Here is a 26324-nt window from a genome sequence, read left to right as displayed (position 1 = left end):
AATGCCCCTCAGGACCTGCCCCATCTGGGGAGTCTGACAATCCCTCCACATTAAGGTGGGACTCCAAAGGGCTACAGTCTCAAGGGTGAACCAGAAATAAACTCTTGCTAGATTTACAGCCCAGGTTTATCGGCAGAGGCCAATAAAAATCTTCTTGGAGAAAACTGTCATTATCCTAGGCCTCCAATTTTTTGAAATATAATGTCAAGTACAGAAACATAACTAGACAGCAAGGAGACATAAGTCAACAAGAGTATCTTCTCTACTCACAAGGAATTGACATGCTTGAAATATCAGACATAAACAATAAAATAATCATTTTGCTTGCCATGTGTAAAGAAATAAAAAGCATGCTATAAATAATCTGCAAGTAATATGAAACTATAAGAAGTTACATACCAGACTTGCAGAAGAACCAAGTACAGCCTCTAAAACTCAAATTACAATAACAAATTAAAAACTGAGTTGTTGTATTTAAGCTACATTAAATCCAGGTGAAGAGAGAATTGGTGAACTGGAGGACAGGTCAGAAGACATTGTACAGAATGTAGCACAAAGAAACAAAATATAGAATATAGAAGAGAAAAGGTAAAATACATAGAAAATACTATGAGAATGTCTAAAGCACATTTAAACCAAATTTCCATAAAGAGAGGAGAGAGAGCATGAGATGGGAGCAATATTTCAAAAGACAATGGTAGATAATTTTCCAAAAATGGGGAATTAAACTCGAGGCTCATAACTCCAAACTGTATGCTCTTTCCTTGTGTTTGGAAGACTCATGGATCTCTTCATCCCAGCTTTCTTTATAGTTTGATATTTACCTTTTTCCTTCATTTATTCTTATCATCTGTATTTGCTCTGGAAAAATTCTGTAATATTTCTGGTTCTTAGAAGAATGGTGATGATGCAGCTCCCCATCTCTTATGGAGTAAAAGACTTAGTGAGTAGCTCACAAAGAGCTCATTTACAATGTCAAAGAATCAGTGCTACAGTGATGTGTTTTTTATAACAGTGCTGTGGGGAGCATAGAGCAGGAAGCAACTAACTCAGCCATGGGGAGTTTGAAAACCCTTCACCAAGGAGATGACACTTTAACTGGATCACAAAAAGTCTTGAGGGATGAATGGGAGTTTGTCATCTAATAACGTGGAATGGCCACTCGAGGCAGAAGGAAGAAAATGTGTACCTGCATCAAGATATTAGCATTCATGGAAAGTTTGAGAGAGAAACAATTGATGTGGCTGGAAGATAGAGTATATGATAGGAGAGGAGGAAAGGTCTGCTGAACAATTCAGATGGCACTAAAATGGAATGAACACCCACTTAACGAATTTGGTCTCGGCCTATAGGCTAGTATTTCTCAAACTGGAGTCCACAGACCCTTGGGGTGGAGGAAGTGAGGGCACACTCTTGAGAGGCAAATGTTCTCCCAGAAAAGCTTTCTTTCCCCCCCCATTTAGATGAGAATCTGAACAAAACAAAAGCAAACAAACCAAAGCCCTAAAGTGAATACAGATGTATTCTGGATCATTTTGATTACCACCGTATTTGTTGTCCATGATTACACTGTCATCTTTGATCCAATATGGGAGTTGAACACTTAATAGATTCCATTTTGCAAATAAATGATCATGCTGGCTATAAACAATCAAGAGTAGAAGGGTCCACGGTATATTAGAGACTACATGCCTTATTTTTAAAAGTATTCAAATCTGATGTTAAAAGAAAAAATTTTGTGCAGTTCAAACAAAACATGGCACTTCCAGTTTGCAACTCTGACCTAAAGTGACAGTTTTTAACTTTTAATGTGTTAGTAAGTGTATTTGATTGTATGGGGTTATATCAACACACCCTAATGGCAAAATGACAATTGTCCTACACTGAATTCATTGTATTTATGTTGAATTATTTTATCAGTTATTACGAAAAAAATGTTTCTTTCTCATTGACAACTGAAATAAGACACAGTTTCCTAGAATATGATAATTGTTTAAGTTAGACAATAAATCGAGACCAATGTGAGATCATGAAGACAACATTGCAAGAGGAATGATGGCCCCTTCAAGTGTTTCTGGTTTATAACAAATGATCAGAGACATTTATTAAGTAAATGCTTTGTTTAAGCCAAATAAAGGCCAAATAACATCATGGGGCACCGTACAAAGGAGGTTTTGTTTTAGCTTGAATAGACTTTCTTCCAAATTTCAGACAAAATGGAAACAATGATAGAGAACTTGATTTATGGTTGAGTCATTTCAAAATGGTCTGAATGAATCACTTCCAATATTTACTGACATTTTTTCACTAGCTCGGTGTTGCAGCCATGAACATTTCTTTAACAACTACAAGAACCAAAAAATGACTTCAAGTGTTATTTTCCCATTCACAAGTCCAGTAATAATTGGATTAGGTAATAATTTAATGCAAATTTGTGTGTCATAATAATAACCTATCTTCAAGTTACCAAGATAGCCTCATAAGGATTAAGAGACAGCTCATTAAAATTGGCATTTGATGATTATTCCACAGAATAATCTAGGCAGAATTAGGATAAGTAGGTGGTCTGAATATCCTAAAATAGTAAACAAAACTGTGACGTTACTTAATACCATTATGGACAACATTGTTAAATAAACAGTATTGCCCTCTTTAAAAAGAGTATTTTTAAATTTAAGATACAGATTAAAAATAGAACATAGAAATAAAGAAAGATTTAGCTTTATCTTTTTACTATTAATCTTTCATATTAAATTAATATTGTTAATTAGAATTGTATTGGTTTTACAGTTTTGTTTATATTTAACTGTATGTTTATTTTTGGATTTAATTTGTACATTATCTATGAGATAAAGGAGTTGTTATATCTAGTCTTATGTGTTTATAGATTTTGTTAATATTATGATAAATAATTTAAGTCAACACTGGGAGTCTGAAAGAATTTTTTTCCTTTAAAAAAAAGCCACCATTATAGGCCCTATGTGGCTACTGAACGATTTAAAAGGAGGAGTAGGTGATGAGATTTTCATTTTAAGTTTACCCTCAGGTGTGTGAAGGTTAACATGAGAAGGAGCAAGACCCAAGGCAGCAGCTCCGTCGGGAAGCAGTGGTGTACTTGAGAGGTAACGAGGATTTTAACAAAAGATGTTGCTTTAGGAGTAGAGAAACTGCGACGTGCCAGGTGGGTCTCTCGTGGCTTATCTCCTGTTATGTACAATGGTTTGGGATATATTTTACAAGGTCATATGGCAAGGGTTTAGCAATATGCTTTTTTAGGGAAAAGGATAATGTACAATCGGGATCAAGAAGTCAGGAAAAGGTGAGGGTCTCTAGATCTTAGCATTATTTCCAGAGGGCATGCTGGGACCTAAGCTTGCTGGACATGCATTTTGGGTCTACATTCCAGTGGAGAGATGCCCCCCACGTAGCCATAGGTCTATCTCTTTGTAGGACAAGCTTGAGAAAACAGCCTAGCCATTGCAGGAATACATAGGCGGCCTAGTACAAGACTATCTGAATTTGAGGTGCTAGCAGTTTGGGAATTGACCAGGAGTGCTTGTTCTTCAAAACCTAGAAAGTTTGGGCCCATGAGATGATGAGATTGACCCTGCTGAAAGGAGGAAACTTCTTGACCCATGGGAAGTGGAGCTTGGGTGCAGACCCTCCCTCTGGGAGAAGAAAAATCCTAGATCTAGCTAGTTCTCTGTTCAAATAATGAGAGTGAGCTTCCAGCATCACTTTTGGACAATTCTGCTCATTACACCACCATATAAAGTTATTTTATGGAGAGGATTCATCAGACTTGGTGATTAATTGAACCTGGAAGAGTATATAAGACAGGGAAAGAGGAGTTAAGAATTACTCTGAGGTTTACACCTTGGTTAATTGAGTATATGATGATTCCATTAACTGAGATAAAGGATGCAGGAGAAGAAAAGGCTTTACGGGAGGGGGAGATGATGCATTCGCATGTGGATATATTGAGTTAGAGGTATCCCTGATACATTCATTTGAAAGAAATGGAGGCTAGAGAACACTGATTTGAAAGTCAGATGCACTGCTTATGCTTGAAGTTTGGGAAGTGAATGGCAATGACATTGTTCTATGTAGACTGAGGAGAAGTGAAGGGAATTTTAACATTTTAAAAGCAGTTCGGTATAGTAGATCAATTGTTGAGTGGGGATGAGGCTGGGCAAAAAGAAAAAACATATATTAGAAGCCCAAGAGCTGTCAACATAATGAACCATTCAGAACATGTGAGAAATTTTAGGAAGGTAGTGAAAGCATATTTTGCCATTGTTTAAGAAATAGTTGAGTTTAGGAAGCAGATGACTTTTTCTCCAGAAATTTGCTGATGAAGAGGAGAGAAAGAGGAGAGATGGATTAGGAATCAAAGGGGAACAATAGGAGAGGGCAATATTATTTACTGTACTATCATATCATATTAAAGAAATACCTATGAGGTTTGGGGTTGACAATATATAATATGTATGGGATAAAGTTGCATCATATTTGCCTACCTCCAGTTTTTTAAAATAATAACTATTTTTAAGGAATTTACCAGAAGAGATTTTACTTTAAGTATAAAGTGATCTGCAAAATAATTTCTTTATTGTAATACCCTTCTATTGCTCGCCCTGCCTTCATTTTCAGCCCCTCGGAATCAGCCCTCCCTCCAATTCCCAAGACCGTGGTAATCTATCAAAAATAAAATTCCAATCATGTCTCTCATGTGCTCATGACTTCCATGATCTGGTCCTTGCCCAAATTCAAATATCCATTTAGCATGTATCCATTACATATATCTATGTGCAGTCTAGTATGGGAGACAGACAAGTAAATGAGCGATCTTAATATATAGCATGGTACTTTCTATGATAGGGAGGCCTGGCACACCAGATCTAGAGAATTCCCCAGCTTGGTGATGGTTGAGCTGAGTCCTAAGGGAATGTCAGGAGCTCACTGCATCTTTCATAAACGCCCCACTTGGCTCTGGCTTTTTTGTTTCAACTTCCATGCCTTTGTATATGCTGTTCTTTCCAACTGAAATACCCACCTCCACGTCCATCAGCCTGTGGAATTACTATTTATCTTCAAGATTTCACACACATATCATGTTTTCCCTGATGCTTCTTTTACATTCATCAACTGGGTTAGGTGCCCCAGTTTTATAATCCCAGAGGATGTTACACTTACTTCTGCAGAAACACTTGTCTCTACATCTACCTATGCATGTACTCTTTCAGGGCAGGATAGGTCTTTCATCTCTAATACCTCCCTCCTAGTATAATGCCTGGCATATGGTAAATGTTCAATAAATGTTTGTTAAATGACTGAGTGAATAAAAGTTCCTTGACAAGTGAATTATCTAATTCTCGAACTTTTTAAGATTTGGGGCAAGGGGGTGCTGTGACCTTTGAAAAACTCATTTAATCCCTCTGAAATTTTCCAACTTTGTGTTTGGCTATTGCTAACTAAGATCCTTTACCACAATAAAATTCCATTACTCTATTTGATTCTCTGTGTCTATGAATATAACATAATAAGATCTGATTGCTCAAACATGTCTGTTATCAGCAGAGTCTGACAGATTACGTAATTCATTTAACATTCAACCAATATTTATTAAACACTGTGTACAAGGATCTGGTCTCAATGTAAGTATTAACCATGCAGATAAAGCCCTTGCCCTCATTGAGTTTATGATCTGTGAGGGAAATATAGTAAAGAACTAAGCTTGTATGTAAATACAATTTGAGATAAAAGCTATGGGAGAAAAATAACGTGGTGCAGCAAGAGAGATTAACAGGGACGGCTAACTTTAAATTATGGGGTCAGAATATGGTGAAGAGATATTTAAAGCTAAGATCTAATGGGTGTATATAAAGTGAGGACAGTGAGAAACTATTTCCTTCTAAGAGGAGGCATTTGAGAATGTATTTTGTACTGTTTTTTTAAAAATTTATTTATTTTTGGCTGTGTTGGGTCTTCGTTGCGCTGCACGGGCTTCTCACTGCAGTGGCTTCTCTTGTTGTGGAGCAAGGGCTCTAGGCGAGCGGGTTTCAGTAGTTGTGGCACGCAGGCTCAGTAGTTGTGGCTGGCGGGCTCTAGAGCACAGGCTCAGTAGTTGTGGTTCACAGGCTTAATTGCTCTGCGGCATGTGGGATAGAACCCGTGTCCCCCGCATTGGCAGGTGGATTCTTAACCACTGTGCCAACAGGGAAGTCCTGAGAATGTATTTTGACAGCACAGTTGGTATGTCCAGAGCCTGGTGAAGGAGGGGGTAAATTCCTGGAGATAGGGTAGGAGAGGTAAGCAGGGGCCACATCATGCTAAAGATTATAGAATTATTTCTACAAGTAATGAGAAACCATTGAAGGGTTTTGAATAAGGAAATTATATAATCATTTTCATTTCAAAAGATCACTTGCCTGTGGTGTAGAAAATAGATTTGAAGGGACAAGAGGGAATATGAGAGCCCAATTAAAAAACCTTTTGTTTAGAAACTTAGATTTGTTTGCTTATAGTAGAAAACCCCAAAGAACAATGGCTTACAAGCTAGTATCTGACTCTCCTCGCATGTAAAAGGAAGAGCTAACTAGGGCTGGAGCAGAGGCTTCTATGACTATCTGGGCTTTTCCCTCATGGGGTAGTCACAAGACAACCACTCAAGAATATGCCAGCACGTCCATACTTTGGGGAGGAAGAAAAAAGAAGCTCTAAGGCAAAAATGGAACATGAACTCAAGCATCTGTCCTCACCCCTTTTAAAAGACCTTCCCAGAATTCACTCAATAGCATTTACTCATATTTCGCTCCTCAAAACTGTGTCACCTGGCCAAGTCTATCAGCAGGAGAGCTGAGAAATGTTGATTTTTTTAAAAAACGGGGTCTGTTGCCAGGCCAGACAAAATCAGACTTAGAAAAGAAGAGAAAAATGGATATTTGAGAGGCAAAAAGCTGCCTCTGTCCCTGTCCACCCCTTTTCATCTCTTGAAGGGAGGGTGAGCATGGTTGGCTTGTATGAGGGAGGGCTGCGCTAGGTTAGGCGGAAGCAAGCTGCTGTTTGTAAGTTTAATGATGGGAAGAGAACTGTGCTTGAATGTAAAGGGCAGAAAAGGAGGCCTGGAAGATACTGTACATCAGCTCACTCAAAACCCATCCAGCCCTCTTCTAACTTGCTTTCCTAGACTAGATTCCTAGACTCCTTTGCAGCTAGAATGCTGCCATATTTTCTAGTTTACACCCATCCTACAAAGTCTCCCAAGTTTGGGATGCAGACGTGAGCCATGCGTGGTGCTATTTTAATACTTGGGATGTCAGCTTTTCTGGTCAGCAGTTGACAGAGATGTCTGTTCTTCTAGTGCTGCCAGAGTACTGGGGTCCTGTCTTTGAGCTTAATAGGTCAGGGGTGTGGTTGGGTATTTGGTCTGAGTCTGTAGTTCCAGCTGTGTTGTTCATGGCTATGTAGGATCCAAAGTTAATCCTCTGGCTCCCTTATAGACTTTTTTTTAGTTAACCAGTTTTCTTTAATAAACACTCTCCTGCTACAAGTAGCTAGAGTGGAGTCAGTTGTCTACAATTAAGGATCCTGACCAGTGTTGGAAATACTAACCCATGGGACAGTGTATAGGCAGTTTCTTGAACTGTTATGAATATATGTTTATATAATATGATGAATAATACACTCCATTTTATTAAAATCTGACTGTGTGCTAACTACCTACTTATCTCTCCTTTTGGAGATCTCAAAGATACCCCAGACTTAACATGTCCAGATCAGAAACTCCTGATATTTGCCATTCAAACTTGTTCTTATGACATTGGGTTATGCAGTCCAGAAATTTAGATAGTCCCCCTCAGTGCATACATTCATTCCATAACCAAGTTCTAGTCTGCCTCCTAAATGTCTCTGGATTTCATTCACTTTTCTATATTTCTACCATCGCCATCCTGGTTGAACCTATCACGATCTGTCTCCTGAACTACTAAATTCGTCTCTTAACTTATCTAATTGCATATCCTCTGGGTCCCCTCTAATCTAGTTTTTACAGTTTTGCCAGTTTTCAACATGACATGTTGTAGATTAAGATAAACGTATTCACTCATCCCAAATCCCCACGCAGTCAGGCCCTTGCCCACCTCTTTCGGCTTACCTGTCACCCCGCCTCTGGTTCTCTAGCTGTCCCTTGTGCATGCCATGCTCCTCAGCCACTGCACATGCTAATTCCTCTTCTAGAACCCTCCTCTTTCCATTCTCTTCCTGGGGCACTCTTACGCATCCTTTAGATCTCAGCTTAAGCACAACTTCCAACTTGAGTAGGATCATGAAGGTATCCTTTATAGCATCTATCACAGTGGCAATTTATTTATTTATTTATTTATTTATTTTCTTTATTGGAGTATAATTGCTGTACCATGGTGTGTTAGTTTCTGCTGTACCACAAAGTGAATCAGCTATATGTATACATATATCCCCATATCTCCTCCCTCTTGAGCCTCCTTTCCTCCCTCCCTATCCCACCCCTCTAGGTCGTCACGAAGCACCGAGTTGATCTTCCTGTGTGATGCAGCTGCTTCCCACTAGCCATCCACTTTACATTTGGTTGTGTATCTATGTCCATGCCACTCTCTCACTTCATCCCAGCTTCCCCTTCCCCCACTGTGTCCTCAAGTCCTTTCTCTACATCTGCATCTTTATTCCTGCCCTGCCACTAGGTTCATCAGTACACAGTGGCAATTTTAAATTTATTTGTTTTTATTTGATTAATGCTTATCTAAACCCACTGGACTGTCAGTTCTAAGTAAAGAGGAAAATGTCTTATTTGGTTCCATATATACTGCATATTGTTTTAATTTATATTTTTCTGATTGCTGAGGGTGAACAAACACAGTGCCTTTTGAACCACGAATAAAAGAATGAGCAAACCAGATCGTTGCATATGTAATTAATAATTTTTATATCAAAACCACAAAGTAGGAAAAAATTCCAAATTTGCAGACAGGTTCCACAAACAGTAAGCAGCAGAGGCGGAACTTAAGTCCAGGCCTGTCTGAATCCAAAGCCTGAATTCTTTCCCTGTTACCATTCTGACTTCTTCTCTTAACTGAGACAATGAATGTGAGAGCACTTTGTAAAAAATATTACTGAGGGTTGGGTGTTTTTATCATTATCATCTAGGCTGAGAGAATAAACAAAGGGCAGTATTGCTGCTCACCATCAATATGAGATACCAAATGATGAAGAGAAATCTCTAGCACATCCTGCTTGCACGGCACCACAATGTCAGCATCCTTGCATTTTGGTTTGGTTGGCAGTCTCAGTAATTTAGTATTTTGTTAGGTGTCCTGTGATAGCAACCACTAAAAACAAAAATTCATCTTAATTATTAATGTCTCTTGAATATTTCTATAATAAATATAGCCTTCTGATCTGAACCAGATAAAACTAAGACTTTATTCAACTCTCCCCATCTTAGAACCCATAAGTCATCAAGGATGTAATGTTAGAAACAAAGAACAAAGGGGTAGGAAGATGAGTACAGACGAAACCAACTCATCATTTCCTTATCTCTGAGGAATATGCCCTCCCTGTAGCTCTGACCAACTCCAGCCAGTTACTTTCATTGGTAGCTGAGAGCTGGTAGCCTCCAGGTAAAGCATGGTCTGCTCCTTCCACTTAGCAGAGCAGCAGGAGGGAAGGCGCATAGTTCCTTAGAATCTCAAGAGGACCCCAGTCCTGAGGGCAATAAAAAAAGCAGATTGGGACTGGGGACCACTTCAAGAGCAGCAGGAGCCGGAACTCTGAGGACTATGAATGTCATGGCTTATTGATGACCAGCTACTCCAGCTCCTTGTCTCAAACGAGGACAGGAAGGAAACAAAATCAGAACAGTTTTTCCAACACGTTCAACACGATCAAAATAACTTGTAAGTGGTGATCAATAGTATGAATAATGCTCTGGTATATTGCTTTTTAAAAAATAACCTTTATTATGTTTGCTAAGAGGAGATTTGAAAGAAATATAAGAAGTAGAAAGACATCAATTAAAAATTAGCCAATAATGGTGCCACCCAGAAATAACCTGTTAATTTTGATCAGACGTATTTACTTCTAGTATTTTATATGAATATTTTCATGCAGCTTTTAACATCTAAATATACAATTTTGTATTCTTTTCGATAAGATATTATAGTATTATTATCTTACCATGTCATTAAAAATTCTTTATAAACATAATTTTAATAGCTAACGTAGTATTTCATTATAAAGATATACATATTTTACTTAACCCTAGTCCTAACTGAAGATATTTTCTTTTTTTCCTTTTATTATATAACACTATAATAAACACTTTTGTCACTAAATTTTTCTCTGTATATGTCATTATTCCCTTAGACTAGATTCTGGAGGGGAGATTTTTGCATTAAAGGATATAAAGAATAAGGTTTTCAATAATATTTCCAAATTGCTTTCCACTGCCAGCATGAGTACATTTCACCATATATTTATCAGCTTTAAGTATTAGCAATTTTTAAAATCTTTACTATTCCAATAAGGAATAATAGTCTTATTTTAATTTATATTTCTTTGATTGATAATGAGAGTCAATTAGAATATTTTATTTATTGTTTATATTTCTTCTTTTATAAAATATATTTATATACCCATTTTTCTATTGGGCAGTGCTCATTTTCTTAAAGATTTATGTAAGTCCCTTATATAAGGATGAATATAGCTTCGTGAGACTAAGGTCTATGAGTAGATGTTTTTCCTGAAATCAATAGAGTTTGGCAATTCAACTGGCTCTAATTCATAAAAGTTATTTCTAACATTTCAGAAGATGGTCAAAGAGATCACAAAGATTGAGAAAACTAACAACCAAGCTTAAAATTTTTATCTATAACCAGTGATCTTTATATAACAAGGGATCCAGTGAGCCAGGCATTTTTAGGAGGAGAGAGGAGTCCCAAAGACTATAATGGCCTCAAGGGAATTGCAGTATTTGCCTTCAAGGTAAGAATTCTATTTGACTTTTTATCTAGGTGGTGACTGATTATGAATATTAAAAACCCAAACTGATCCACTGATAATCAAACTAAGATGATAAGAGTTACAGTCGCCTTCTCTGTTGCTTTATATTGCTGGAATGATGGGTTCCTAGACAAGATCAAATAAATTATCCAGGAGTTGAGCAATAAAAAAATATTACAAATGTTGAGAAAAAAATAAAAATCAAACATTAATAATGACCTGGAAGATGGGAAGTGAAGTGTTCTTTATTTCCATCCCTACGCTATTTTGTATTTTTTCAGTGCATATGTACTACTTATAATCAGATGAAATGATAAAATTATCCAAAAAATCCAAAAAAATGGCCTGGTGTATTGGCAAGTTCAACAAATTTAACAAAATTAAAATAAGGGGGAAATAAATAAAAGGTGGAAAGGAAGAAGTAAAACTGTCACTATTTGCAGATGACATGATACTATATATAGAAAACCCTAAAGTATCCACCAAAAAAACTATTATAACTAATAAATGAACTCAGTAAAGTTGCAGGATACAAGATTAATATACAGAAATCTGTTCCTTTTCTACACACTAATAATGAACTATCAGAAAGAGAATTCAAGAAAACAATCCCATTTACAATTGCATCAAAAAGAATGAAATATTTAGGAATAAATTTAACCAAAGAGGTGAAAGACCTACACTCTGAAAATTATAAGACACTGATGAAGGAAATTGAATACAATATGAATAAATAAAAAGATATCTCATGTTTACAGATTGGAAGAACTAATATTGTTAAAATCCATACTGCCCAAAGCAATGTATAGATTTAATGCAACCCCTACCAAAATACCCATGACATTTTTCACAGAACTAAAACAAATAATCCTAAAATGTATATGGAACCACAAAACCCCCAAATAGCCAAAGGAATATTGAGAAAAAAGAACAAAGCTGGAAGGATCACACACTCTAACTTCGGACTATATTACAAAGCTACAGTAATCAAAACAGTATGGCACTGGCACAAAAAACAGACACATAGATCAAACAAATAGAATAAAGAGCCCACAAATAAAGCATGAACTTATGATCAATTAATCTATGACAAAGGAAGCAAGAATATACAATGGAGAAAAGACAATCTCTTTAATAAGTAGTGCTGGGAATACTGGACAGCTACATGTAAAAGAATGAAATTGGAACATTTTCTCACACCATATAAACTCAAAATGGATTAAAGACCTAAATGTGAGACTGGAAACAATAAAATTCCTAGAAGAAAAACATAGGCAGAAACTCTTTGACGTAAATTGTAGCAATATTTTTTGGATCTGTCTCCTAAAACAAAGGAAACAAAAGCAAAAATAAACAAGTGAGACCTAACTGAACTTAAAAGCTTTTGCATAGCAAAGGAAACCATTGACAAAATGAAAGACAACCTACTGAATACGAGAAAATATTTGCAGATAGTATGACCAATAAGGGGTTAATATCCAAAATATATAAACAGCTCATACAACTCAATATCAAAAAAAGAAACAACCCTATTTAAAAATGGGCAGAAGACCTGAATAGACATTTTTCCAAAGAAAATATACAGATGACCAACAGGCACATGAAAAGATGCTCAACATCACTAATCATTAGAGAAATACAAATTAAAATCACAATGAGATATCACCTCACACCTGTCAGAATGGCCCTCATTAAAAAGTCTACAAATAGCAAATGTTGATGAGGATGTGGAAAAATGGGAACCTTTGTACACTGTTGGTGGGAATGTAAATTGGTCCAGCCACTATGGAAAACAATATGGAGGCTTCTCAAAAAACTAAAAATAGAACTACCATATGATCTGGCAAATCCACCCCAGGGTATATATCAAAAGAAACTGAAAATTTGAAAAGATGCATGGGGGCTTCCCTGGTGGTGCAGTGGTTGGGAATCCACCTGCCAGTGCAGGGAAGATGGGTTCAAGCCCTGGTCCGGGAGGATCCCACATGCCGCAGAGCAACTATGCCGGTGCACCACAGCTACCAAGCTTGCGGTCTAGAGCCTGCGAGCCACAGCTGCTGAGCCCACTTACAACTACTGAAGTCTGTGCGCCTGGAGCCCACGCTCCACAAAAGAAGTCACCGCAGTGAGATGCCCGTGTGCTGCAGTGAAGAGTGGCTCCCGCTCGCCGCAACTAGAGAGAGCCCGCGCGCAGCAATGAAGACCCAATGCAGCCAAAAATAAATAAATAAATTTTTTTAAAAACATAGTGCTAAGGACAATTTATTAAAAAAAAAAAAAAAAGATGCATGCACCCCAATGTTCATAGCAGCATTATTTACAATAGCCAAGATATGGACACAATCTAAATGTCTATCAACATAAGAATGGATAAAGAAGATGTGGTATACACACACACACTGGAATATTACTCAGCCATTAAAAAGAATGAAATTCTGCCATTTGCAACAACATGTATAGAACTGGAGGGTATTATACTTAGTGAAATAAGCTGGGCAGAGAAAGACAAATACTAAATATTATCACCAATATATGGAATCTAAAAAATAAAACAAATGACTATAACAAAACAGAAGCAGACTCACAGACATAGAAAACAAACTAGTGGGCAGGGGGTAAAGAGACATAAACTATTATGTATAAAATAATAAGCTACAAGGATATGTTGAACAGCACAGGGAATATACCCAATATTTTATAATAGCTTTAAATGGAGTATAATCTGTAAAAATTTTGAATCACTATGTTGTACACCTGAAACTAATATAACATTATAAATTAACTATATTTTGATTATATAAATAAATAAATACTGTAAGTCCCTCCCCAAAAAAAGGTGGGACAGGGAATAATACCACTAGCGCTATAATAAATACATGAGACTCTTTCCGGAGTGAAAATTAGAAGCAGCATCCCTACTAACACCAAAGAAGGGAGACATGTATTAAGTGATGAGATAACTTCTCTTGTAGCTGCCAAAGGACCAGTGAAGAGATCGCCATTTGGAGTACCACAGACCTAGACCTGGACCACCACTTTTACCTGAGTGATCTTATGAAAGTCTCCTAATCTCTGAGGACTCCTCATCTGTAAAGTACAGGCTAATAATACCTATTTGCAGGATAACCGAAAATTAGTGACAAGATATGCAATGCATTTAGCATAGGTTGGCACAAAGTAGGTACTCAGTAAATGGAATAATGTTATTTTTATTACTATCAATCACTGTAACATGAAAATGACTTTTTATTCCCACTTTCCATATAAAGACATGGGTGTTCAGTGAGTTTAAATAACTTGCTCAGAAGTAGGTTAGTTGTGGAGTGGGATTGGACCAATGTATGTTTTGACTTCATATCTATGCTCTGAACCACTAAGGTGTTCAATACATGGTATTTGAATGAATGAATAAACACTGAATGTAATGAGAAGATCCCCAAAGCCAATGATGCAATCAAAACCCCCTAGAGTTTTTCCCCGAAGAGTGTAAAATTCTATGTAGGAAATTGGAGGACTTGGGGTCTACACTGCATTTTAATACCTTTTCCCAATAAAAATTTCTCTCTGTAGGAGAAAAGAACACATCAAGTCACATAGCATTCTACAGGGTGTTAGGTGAGCAGAATTTAGCTGGTGGATGCAACTTCTGGCAAGAGATGAAATACATTTCACGAAAACTGGGAAGAATGGGTTGGGAAATAAAAGCCATAGACCTGGGTTGTATGGGATACAAGAGAGTGAAGCACTGCAAATAACTCATCAAATTTGAAACATCTGCACTTGCTTCTTTTCTCTTTCTCATGTCTCTGTTAAAATGTCATTTCTTCAAAGTAGTCCCTGACCACCTTAACAAAAATAAAGCCCTTCCCCAGTTTCTGTCTATCACATCATCCTGCTAATGTTTTTCATAACAGCAATCTCAATCGAAAATTATTTTACCTATTGGTTTACTAGTTTTTGTCTGTCTCTCTCATTACATCATAAACTCAATGAGGAGAAAGACCTTGTTTGTCCTATTCATCAGCACAGGGCCAGACACATACTAAGGGCATAAGAAATGTTAGTTGAGTTCATGTTTCTAACCTGGGCAACTGAGGGAGTGCGGTGCCAATGACAAAGTTAGAAAGTACAGAAGAAATAACAGATTTCTGTGGGGATGGAGGAGGAAGAGAAGAAATTCGGCTTTGTAAGTTTTTTAAGCTTTAAGTATCAGTTTTAAGTTCTTGAAGAAATTGCAAATGGGAATATCTAGTGGCTCATTGATTAAATGCATATGAAGCTCAGGGCACTGATGCAGGCTGGAAATAGGGATTTAAGAGCCAACTGTATTTGACAGCAGCACTTGAAACCATTTGTATGACAAGGTACGTGCACACTGGTACTGATCCAAGGGGTCAAGCGGGGGCTGAAATCCAGCGTGAATCTGTGCAAGCTTTGTGTCCTGGAGCAGACCTGAGGTCCCTGGAAAGAAAAAGATGTTGTACTCTTCACCAAAATGTGCTATTTGCTGGGCAAGCCATGTGCCCAAGGAATTGTCACACCCACCAAAGCTGGAGGAGAACGTTTTTCTAATTTGCACAAAAGTATAATACAGACAAATAGCATGCCTGAGTATGAATGAAGAGCACCCAGGAAAGAGGGTAGAATGGCAACAAAGGACCTACCGCCTGTCTCATTCAGCTGGGCTACATTTTGCTGCATGGATGCTTTTTGTTGAAAATATGAAGAAGGTTGGATGTGGGTTTCTCGGTGTAAGTGATTAAGTTCAAATTCCAGTTCCTTTGCTTACTAGCTGTCACCTCAGAAAGGTCAGTTAACCTTGATGGGCCTCGGTTTTCTCATTTTTAAGATGGGGGAAATAATGGCACTTGTCCCATAGCATTCTTGAGAAGATTAGATGAAATAGTCAATAACTCACATGGCACAGTGCTCAGCACAGACCAAGCCCTGGGAAATGCTGATTGCCGTTGTTATGAGTGTAGTTTGACACTGATGCACCACCCTCTAGATTCCTCTTCAGGAAGAAAGGAACTTCTTCCCCCAGGCTGGTGTATTGCCAACAGAAAGCCCTGTCAGCTTCAACAGGGATAGCCTTGGCTGCAGAGAGCCCCCTTGCCCCAGGTCACAGACCCTTCCTGGAGCAGCAAGCATCCAATGACTGGTCCATGTGGGATATAAAGCCCCAGCCCTTTCACCCCAAGTCAGGACAACTCTGAAGGCTTATCCCAGCTTTAGAAACCCCCCTTAGGGTCAGCTCGGCCTCCACTGAGATTGTATCCCAGTTCAACTTCTCTCTCTACCCAATTGGGTGTCCTTCTACAGTTGAAAACACTCCCCAGTAACATTGTGCACATTTATCTCCATCTCAGAGTCTGCTTCCCATGAACCAAATCTGAGACAGCTGGTGCTGGGAGTGACTGGAGGAATCACGTGCCTGGGTGGGCTCTTGGAGCTGGATTACCTGCTGCTTGCTGGCAACGGGAACCCAATCACTGGTGGCACAGAGAGTCTCTGACACACAGTGCAATTGTTTCACCAGCAGTAAATGGAGAAGGTACACCAGTGGAAGGTAATGCCTATGCTTTTCAAGCTTTTGAGATATGTTTGGGAAAACAGTACCTCTAAGTACCTGGAATTGAGTGGTTATCCTTAAGCCCACATGACCTCTGGAAAAAGATAACAAAATGTTAGGAGTTCTCGATCATCAATTAAAAGCTAAGTGTGAAAGCCAGAGGACTTTTTTGGAAGCAGGTACAGATGCTCTTACCTCTTATAGTGGGAAGGCAGAGAAACTAAGGACCAAGCCCAGGACTTCACTAAAAGCATAACAGAGCTCCAAGAAAGTTAAATTTCAAACTGAGGAAGGTCTGCTCTGCCGAGCTCAGAGGCCTGGTAGATAAAGAATGTGACCCTGATATATGGGGTAGGGATATCTGCGTTGATGCATCTGAAAGTATTGAATCTCAGATTCTCCTTAATACTCTGAACCTACAGAGGTAGCCCAGTCTACTAAGAACTAGAACCCCACCTCCTTCACTTGAGGATGATGCAGAGGACAAAATGTGTTCCCCTCCAGCTATGTCCCCACAACCCTTCCCACTCACTAGGCAAATAACTAGGGAAAGGTCACAATATAACCCAGCTAGCATTCTCCGAAAGAGGTACTAATGTGACGGCAGCAGCTGGGAGGATACACAGGAGCCTGGATTCTGAGGATGCTTGATTAAGGGGCTTGAACATAATGTCTCATAAGGAAAAGCCTATCAGTTTGGAAGCACTCTAGCACTCTACCAGGATACAAGATTTAACACCCTGACAAGGACTTTGGAAGATAATGTGAACATGCTACCAGGATAATATCTAGAAGCATGGTAAAAATGATGATCCACACAAAGTGAGCTAGAATAATCATGACAGGTGGTTAAAAAGGGAAGTGGGGATAAAAGACCAGAGAAGGGAGCCATAATAAAGTGGATATACTATGCAAGCCTGAGAAACCAACTAGAGGACTGTTTCGTCAGAAAGCCCAAATGATACACCAATTACCAAAGTAATAAAGAATGCAATGGTGAGATGGGTGCCAGTATCACTAAGAAGTTCAGTGGTGCCTTTCTTCTGAAGGCCAGAGCTGAGCTGGACATTCCATTATAGTGCTGGACTCACAAATAGCAGGTGGATAATAAGACCCGAAAACATAAGGCCAGATGCCAGAAGCCTAATGGATGCAATTATGGTGAGTGACAGTCAGAAGTGCAGGCAGGGGCCCTGACCTACAGAGGATTATAAAGATGGTTAATTATATTTGGCATCCCTGAATGGGGAAGTGGAGAATAAATGGGCAGCCAGTGTGGGTACTAGTCAATATACATAATCAAAAGATATCAAGGAAAGATGAACTGATACCTTGCAAAGATTAAAATTAAGGAAGAGGGCAGTCTCCCCAATTTAAGGTCACAATTCCTCACCCAGTTTGCAGGCCTGAGTCAGGATTCAGATCCCGAATCCACTGACTGAAAGAGGGCGGGCCCCAGGAAGAAGGGCCTTCTAACACCATGCAAGTGTACGTAACAGTGGTTCCCCCAAAGTGACCTATAGCCATTTGCTTGAGTAGCTGTACATTGAAGAAAGAAGATTACCCAAATATTGAGAGGACTCTCGGACACGGAGTATGAGCTGCCACTGACACTTGGAGGTGGCATCATGGTTCCCCCATTAGTATGAGGATATAGAAGGGCCAGGAAATAAATGTAGCCCTGGACTAGGTTCAGGTCACAGTGGGTCCATTGAGTCCATGGACCCACCCAGTATTCACTTCCCAAGTCCCTGAATGTTTAATTAGTCTGAACACACCTAGTAGTTGATACAACTACACAGATAGTGTTTGGCCTGTATGGCAAGTGCTATCACAGTGAGGAAGGCCAAGAAGAAGCCTCTGACATTGCTCCACACTCTAAGCTAGGATGGGAAAATAATAATGTCACATCTCAGAGAGAATGGCAGAAAATAGTGCTACTATTATACCTAAAAGATGTAGGGATGGTGATTCTCATCATAACAGCATTCAATTCATAAGTCTGGCCCCTATAAGGAAACAGATGAATCCTGGAGGATCACAACCTGCTACTGCAAACTCAAAAAGTAGGAGCCCCAATTGCTATGTTAGATGTATTACGTATGCTAGAGAAGATTAACACAATCTCGGATACATGCTATGCAGCTATTGATCTGGCAAATGAATTATTTTCCAGCCCTATCAGAAAAGCGGGTCAGAAATAGCTGCATTCACTTGAGTAGACAGCCATGTATGTTTGCAGTCTTGCCCCAGGGCTTTGAGAAAAAGACAGTTCACGGAGCATCACACGACCATACAGCCAGAGCTGTCCATCGTGACCTGAGTTTTGTCAGACTCACCAAGTCATAAAATTGGATGGGCCCAGCAGCAATCCATCTTAAATTGGAAGTGATACAGCCAGGATTGAACACGAACGATTCTAGAGGGCACGGACAAGCTACTAGAAGAGTTAGGACAGACCCACGTGCCATCCACCACTGTTTTCATACCAGCAGTTCTCCCTCACCTGCTCTTCAACATGGGGGGGGGGGACTGAGACATTCCTCATGACCCACTAATGGAAAAGACCCCCAAGCCTGGTTCATGGGGTGGTCAGTTTGGTACAGGGGTGAAAGCTGCAAGTTAATTGTGGCAGCAACACAACCTCACTCAGAGGTATCCTTGATAGACAGTAATGAGAGGAAATCCTCTCAACGGGTAGAGCTTTGGGCAGTTTACCAGGTCATCCAATTTGTGTAGAAAGAGATGTGGCCCAAGGTAAGGGTATAAGTGGACTCATGGGCAGCGGCAGATGACTTGGCTGGTTAGCCCAGGGCCTAAAAGGAGCAATATGGGAATCCCAGGAACAAGGAGTTCTAGAGAAGACGGATGGGGTAGTGGGTCCAAAATGTTTATAGTCTACCAAGATTATAGTGCAGCTCACTCTGTCCAATCCTTCTTCCTGCCCTTCCCTTCCCCATGTGTTGAACCCAGGAATATAATCTAATAAATCTCCAACTCAGAGTCTGCTCCCTGGTAAAACCTGCCTGTCAACATTACCTACAACACTGAAATCATAACTTTGTTTTCTGGTCTATCTCCAGTGCTAGTTCTGCCTGACACATATTAGGTTCTCAATAAACACTTGTTAAATAAATGACCGGACCCCAGGGATGCTGATTTGACAAGGTCCATGACAGAACTACATCTGAGCTCTGTACCTTCATGTAAATTCTAGCCTTCTTGGCTCTAATGCAGGTTTCGGTAGCCTGAGGAGGACACAAAATGGTGGGGGTAAGAGGATCATTCCTGCTATGTTTTGTCAGTCCCAAATTGTTACGATTGCAAAAATACACACACACACACACACACACACACAACTCAAACAGACATACCAAAACACACATTTTTGTCTGAATCTTAGATAGCCAGATTGCATATTAATAATTTTCAAAATCATCAATAACACAACTACATCGTTATCACAGAGCAGTTATCGAACTTCTATACTCAGTAAATTATCTTACAGAAAAATAGCACTTCATAGAGAATTAGAATTTTTCACACACACACAAAATAAGTTACTTGTTATTCAGTATTGCTGCTTAAAATTCTCACGGAGGCTCAAATGCAAAACAACGGTAGAGTTGAAAATGTGATTTGTATTGTAAAAACTATCTCTTTTCATATACTCAAAAAATAGAAATATAAATAAATTTTGTTAAAATATATGTGGTGTTAGTTGCAAGGTCACAAAACAAAGAGAAAACTGGAAGGGAACTTGAAAAATGTTCTTGGTGAGATTAGGTGTCATGCATAATAGCCTCCTTCCTAAAATGTGAGGAATTTACCTGCTTTTCTTCAAATCCTCTCTCTAACTTGCTCTCATATTCTACTTTCCTGAAAAGAGAAAGAACTGTAAGTTCTGCTTGCACCATTTGTGGGATAAGGGAAATTCTAATTTTTATCAAAATACTTTCCTTTGTAGATGGGACAAAACAATTGGATTGAATATGAAGTTCGGGTTCTCACACAATTTAATAGAACTCTGTTGATCCAGCCTGGATATAGGAAAGTGCTAGTGACTTCCAAAGTGTCCAAAGCCTGTGGTGGCAGCAGCGGCAGCAGCAGTAGCAGCCTGACTTGGCATCCTAACGTCTGACTTCGTTATCTGAGACATTGAGGTGATAGCATTTTAACAGTTAATTGAAGATGGTAGGTAGCAATTTACGTGTCTCAGTATTTTTTGGTCCAAATCACTGCTAAAATTTTAAGGTAATCTCTATTGCTGGTTCATCTTTCATGTATTTGTTTAATTGTTAAAGTATTATATTTACCAGGTTATAAAATGAATACTTAGGTACCGTAAAAAAAATGCTACAGGTAAAAAGTTATAGCCCTCCCCCCTTCCCCTCCCATTTCAATGTATACGTCATCTTTATGAACAGGTAGTGTGTGTGTAGAGATGTATAAATATTTTTATATGCATTGATTTTTATATAAATGAGATCATAAAATCACCTGAATTTTCATGTGTTTTCAATCTTTGACTAGATGGTCTATATTTTACGTATATTTTGTTTCGTAAATTTTCATTTCTGCTCTGCTTTTAGCTCTTCTGGTGTTACTTTTGTAACTACATGAAATGTACATATGTCCCCTTTTCTTGGTTTAACAATGTTGTACTGAATCTGTTGAGACTCCAATATGAAAGTTGAAGATATTAGTGCATGTAAATCTCTCATTTCTCTCCAAACCCTCACCACCTCACATCTTGGGTTTTTTCAGTTGTGTTATTACTCTTACCTTTGTCAAGTATAACAACGTTTACATTTTGGTCTGTGACCTTGATTCTCATAGTCTATTAGTCTCTTCTTTCTTACTATGGCTTTCTAATGCCAGAGCCCTTCATTTGATTCTCGTGGTTGGCTTGATTTCTTCATCATCTATAGCTCAAATGTTTGAGAATCTATTTCCTCCTGTCTTTATTAATGAACTACTTGACTTGATACAAATTCTTGGGTTACCCTTTATTCTCTCTTCTCAGACCACTAAGGATATTGCTCCAATATCTCCAAACTTTGAGGCCAATCTGATTTTTTCCTTCCTGAATTCCATTTGCTCTTTTTACCTAGATAACAGTAGGGCTCTTTTTAATTTTTCTTGAGTTTTGTTGCTTCACCATACCATGCCTTGGGATTATTTATTTTTTGTATCTTGTTGTTGTTGTTGTTTCTGGAACAAACTTATGTGAGGGAATAACATACTCTCCTGGAGATCAGAAAACCTGGGTTCTAGACCTTGATATAAATGGGTGACTGGATCAGTCATTGAGGCTCTCTGGGACTAAATTTCCATACAATAATGTAGGAGGAAAGAGTATATCATCTCCAACAAATCTTTTCAATGATACCCATGCAGATGCATGGCTTTATACAATATATTTTAAGTCACTACAATCCTTGATAAACTGTGAATATTATAAGAAACAAGATGATTATAATAAAGAAGAGAGAATAGATGTGGATATCTCTTTAGCTCTTCCTCCTTGATACATGTTGAATGGGTTACATCAAACATAAATAAAGGCTCATACATGTGATGTTATGAGGATATGGGAGATTTACTAGGAGGGAAAAAGAATAGTCGAAGCCTCAGGCTTTATTCTCAGGGTCCAGGTTCATCCTCGCTTGGAAGCATCATAGTGAGTTGGAAAAGCACTGGGCTCTGAGTCAGAAAATCTGGGTTCTTGTCTTATTAATGTAGCTCATTCACTGGTATGAGTTTGGGCAATCTATTCAGATAAACTCAGGTTTGAATCCTAGTTTTGCCATTACAAGGGCTCTCAGAGCCCCTGTTTCCTTGGATATACAATAACAATAATTAGTTCAACTTTCTAGTTATGTCGTGGGTATTAAATGAAGCAAATTTATTTAAATGGATGTTTAGTTCTCTACCTCCCAGCTACTTTCTCTCTGAGCTCTCTTCTCATGTTAACGTTCCCTGAGTCTAATTAAAGTCAGGATAATATAGTATATTATTCATTTCCCCCTATTTCTCTGTGATATTTCTGTAAGGTACTTGCCATTTTAGCTTGGGTGTAATATTTTTCTACTACTTGGAAATCTCATTTTTAATGAAATATTTGCTGAAGACCCATTTCTAGTCCCTAATTAGGCATGACAGATGGGTATCCCTGTGACCACCATTTAGTAACTGCAAAACATATAAAAATACATAAAGAGGAAGAAAACTGCCTGAGAGCAGCCAGATTCTCCTCATTCCTCTACTTAGCAGTTTCATTAGATTTGGGGAATTCTCTAGGTCAAGAAAAATTAGATATGTGAACAAGAAATTTGACATTTTATTTCCAAACAATCCATCTGCAGAATCTGAATGTGACATGAAATCTTGCTCAGTTAAAGAAAAGAACAAGTTAAATATAGTAGTTTGCAAATAATGAACAGGTGTTGGACTGTATTCTGATTCTGTTTAAAATGCAGAAGAGAAATAAAATATATGCTTAACTGCTTTAACTCTTTTAATTTTGTTTCCTGAAGCCATACATCATCTGGCTAGGTGATTGATGATATCATTTAAATTCAACACCCCCCCCAAAATAGTCGATTAGGTTGCAAATAAAATTGTCATATTTTCCACCTACAAAAAGAAAAGGTAAGAAATGAATAAATTAGTAGTCCAACATTCCCCCTCAGGGAATCTTGTATTAATCTTTTCAAAGTAATGAGCAGTGTGGCGGAATCAGCATGGGAATGAGAACTATTTACTAGCAGCGTGACCTTGGGCAAATTGCTCAACCTCCTCCAGCCTCATTCTCTTCATCTAAAAAGTAGGGGTAAAAACAACAACAACAACAACTCAAAGGTTGTTTAAGAGACCAGGTTAAGATAGCAACCTTGAAACGCATTGTAAACGAAAACGACATCACCAATATCGGTTAATAATTAAAATTAAATCCTGGCATCCTTTTTTGTTTTTTATTTCACTTCTTTATAACCAACCCCAAATCTAGAGTATTTTTATTTCTCTTCTTTCTCCCAATGTGTAAGGGAAAGTTTGAGTTTTGAGAAACTATCATGTCCCTCTAAATTTTACTTCCAAATTTAAAGCATTAGTAAGTTCCATCTAATCAAATCAACACGCCTTGTTGAGCTTCTCATGTGTGCAGTGCATTGCATTAGGTACCATAAGGAGAGAGGAAAGGCAGAGGCATGTTCATTTATGGGACTTTATGAAATAGAATCACATTAAGCAAAGCCTGCCTTCAGTATAGATGGTGCTGGACATCTAAGTCATCCTGTTAAAAGGACTGAACCTTCTCTTTTTCTCTATGCTCTTGTGTTGGATTCTTCATTTTGCTTCTACAGACCAATCTCCCTGCTGTACCATTGTGTCCTTTGCCCCCTGGAGGCGGATCTGTCTGGTTACATCAGCAGACCACCTGGTGGAGTTCAGTGAACATGCAGGAGAATGGAGGTGGGAAGGAGGGTCATGTTGGGGTACTTCCCAGCCGCTCCTGTGGGCTGGCTGTGTACTTCAGCTGAAGGCCACAGCTTCTCTGTTTCTATTCTGGCGATTACTCCTTTCTCCATCCTTGCTAACCTGGGGTGTTATGGTATCTGGACACTGCACCTCCTTCATGGTTTTCCTGGACCCTGAGCACCTTTAGCAATACTCTCTTTAATAAGCTCTCCTCCAATGACTCAATTTCAATGCTTTTCTATTTGCTGACAAGACCCTGACAGATACACCTGCCTACTCCCAACCTCCCACCCACGTCTACCTACCCCTGACCCACTTCCAATTCCAGGTACTGCTTGGTTTGGTGTCTCTACATCAGTGTTTTTCAGACTTAGGAACTTGCAGGCCTCTGAAAATACATTTATGGACTCCAGGAGTCCACAGACAGGAGTGTGAAAAGCATTGGTTTACCCAGCATTCCAGCCCCACCCACCAACGTAAGAACCCAACGGGGTAACTTATTTACTATTTACAGGAATCTGATCTTGTTAGAAAGAAGTCACAATAACAATCATAGGTTATCGTTTGTTTTTATAATTTATTAGATAGCACAAAATCCCAATAGTCTACAAAACCTAAGCTCTTAGGACTTAAAAAAAATATCAGAGAGAGTTTAATCTAGCACTTTCATTTTATAGTATAAATGAATGAACCCAGATTTAGAGAAGTTAAGTGATTTCCTCGACACCATACAGCTTTCATTGGCCAAAGCTGCAATCCGCTTCCTGAGTCCTAATCCAGTGTTATTTTCTGCCTGACATCTTACCCAACTTACACTATCTTATAAAGAAAATAATGAGACATATCAATACAATGTTGTGTACCTGAACAGGAAGACTTTTCTAAGAATCTGTTCCTAAAAGCAAGAGAAAAAATATAGACTTTTGAGATATCAGGGCTAGAAGATACTTTCAGCCTCTCCCTGAGTTCACAGGCAGGGAATCTGAGCCCCAGAAAAGATCAATATCTTATGTTTCTCCTGTTTCCTGAAGTATTTTCATAACATTTTCCCCATCACTTTCAAGATCTCTAAGGGAACTTTGAATAATTTCACATCCAGAGTGTCTCCATAAATTATCATTTTTCCTGATGATAAGATTTTAAGACTCAAAGAGGTGGTAAGATAGAGAATAACAAAAAAGCGAAATATGCCATCTGATGGAGACTATCTCAAGAGCTAACCTGTAAATTGAAATATGAGTTAGTTAGGAGTTTTCTTTATACTAATATGATGGCAACTGACAAAGGGTCTCTGAAAGAGGACACCCTCGACCAGTGAGCCCGCAAAGTCAAGGTACCTGTGGCGATGCACTGTTCCATCAGCATGTACGCTGGTGCTGACATTTGCCCAGGACGCCATCACCAGTGCAAGACATTCAGGATGAAGTTTTCAATCTCTGTCTGAGGAAGGAGCGGCTGCCATTCAATCCACGGGAACACTTTCTCAGTGTCAAAAGATGCGGTTAACTCTGAGCTGGCATCATTTTTCATCTTAAAGAGGATATTAAATAAGCAGAGTAAATTCATACAGGTGAGCCAACATGTACTAGCCATAAAACAGCACATTGTTCAGGTTGAATTCCTTTATTAAGGCTTATCCTGTGAGTCAATTGGCCAATAACTTTGCCAAATTGTTAAGCTCTCTACTGAGGAAGGCCCCCGCTATGATAAAATCAGCTCCAATCTTCTTCTTCCGCCATTACGGAGTGGTACGTTGGAATTGGACAGAGACCCTTGAGTTTTGTTCTTAGATGTCCCTTTCAGACAACCCAGGGCTACTCAGCCCCGAGGTCTGGTCATCACCCTTCGCTCACCTCTAGAACAGGAGGACCTCTTTGAACACAGGCATTTTGCTCAGTCAAGTTAGAGCTTCTCTCTAAGAAAACAAGAGATGGGAGGGGGAAAAAAAGGTAAAGTGTCTCCAAGTCAGAGATCCTACTGAGGATATTCCAGGCCTGGATGGATGATTCCCCAAATCCTTTCAAACTTTCTAATCCTCTGGTTTAGAACCACAACAAATGTCTCTGCCATGGTCTGCAGATTGATTACAGCTGAATGTAATCCATAGTGGTTTGCTGCAGAATAATCTAGACTTCTGAGTTTCACTGCAAAACATTTCTGCCCTTCCTTCTTCACTCCACCCTCCATCCCAAATGGCAGTGCTATGACTTTCTGAGACTTACCTGGCCAAGAGAGG

The 26324-nt window shown here is 38.8% G+C and overlaps 1 long non-coding RNA gene across 1 annotated transcript in view; it reads right to left on the bottom strand.

Annotated features, from left to right (window-relative positions):
* Positions 1 to 336: 336 nt before the first annotated feature.
* The window catches only part of LOC309611475, a 64863-nt gene continuing 38875 nt past the window's right edge, over positions 337 to 26324 (bottom strand). Inside the window, exons 3-4 of the long non-coding RNA XR_014234545.1 lie at positions 25942 to 26003; positions 337 to 25618 (exon numbers count right to left, since the gene is read on the bottom strand). This is a non-coding gene — a long non-coding RNA (uncharacterized lncRNA). The remainder of the gene's footprint in view (positions 25619 to 25941; positions 26004 to 26324) is intronic.

The sequence above is a fragment of the Balaenoptera borealis genome, assembly GCF_965194805.1.
Source record: "Balaenoptera borealis genome assembly, chromosome: 1".
NCBI lineage: Eukaryota > Metazoa > Chordata > Mammalia > Artiodactyla > Balaenopteridae > Balaenoptera > Balaenoptera borealis.
The sequence above is the reverse complement of the archived record's forward strand: the minus strand, read 5'-3'. Positions and strand labels throughout refer to the sequence as shown.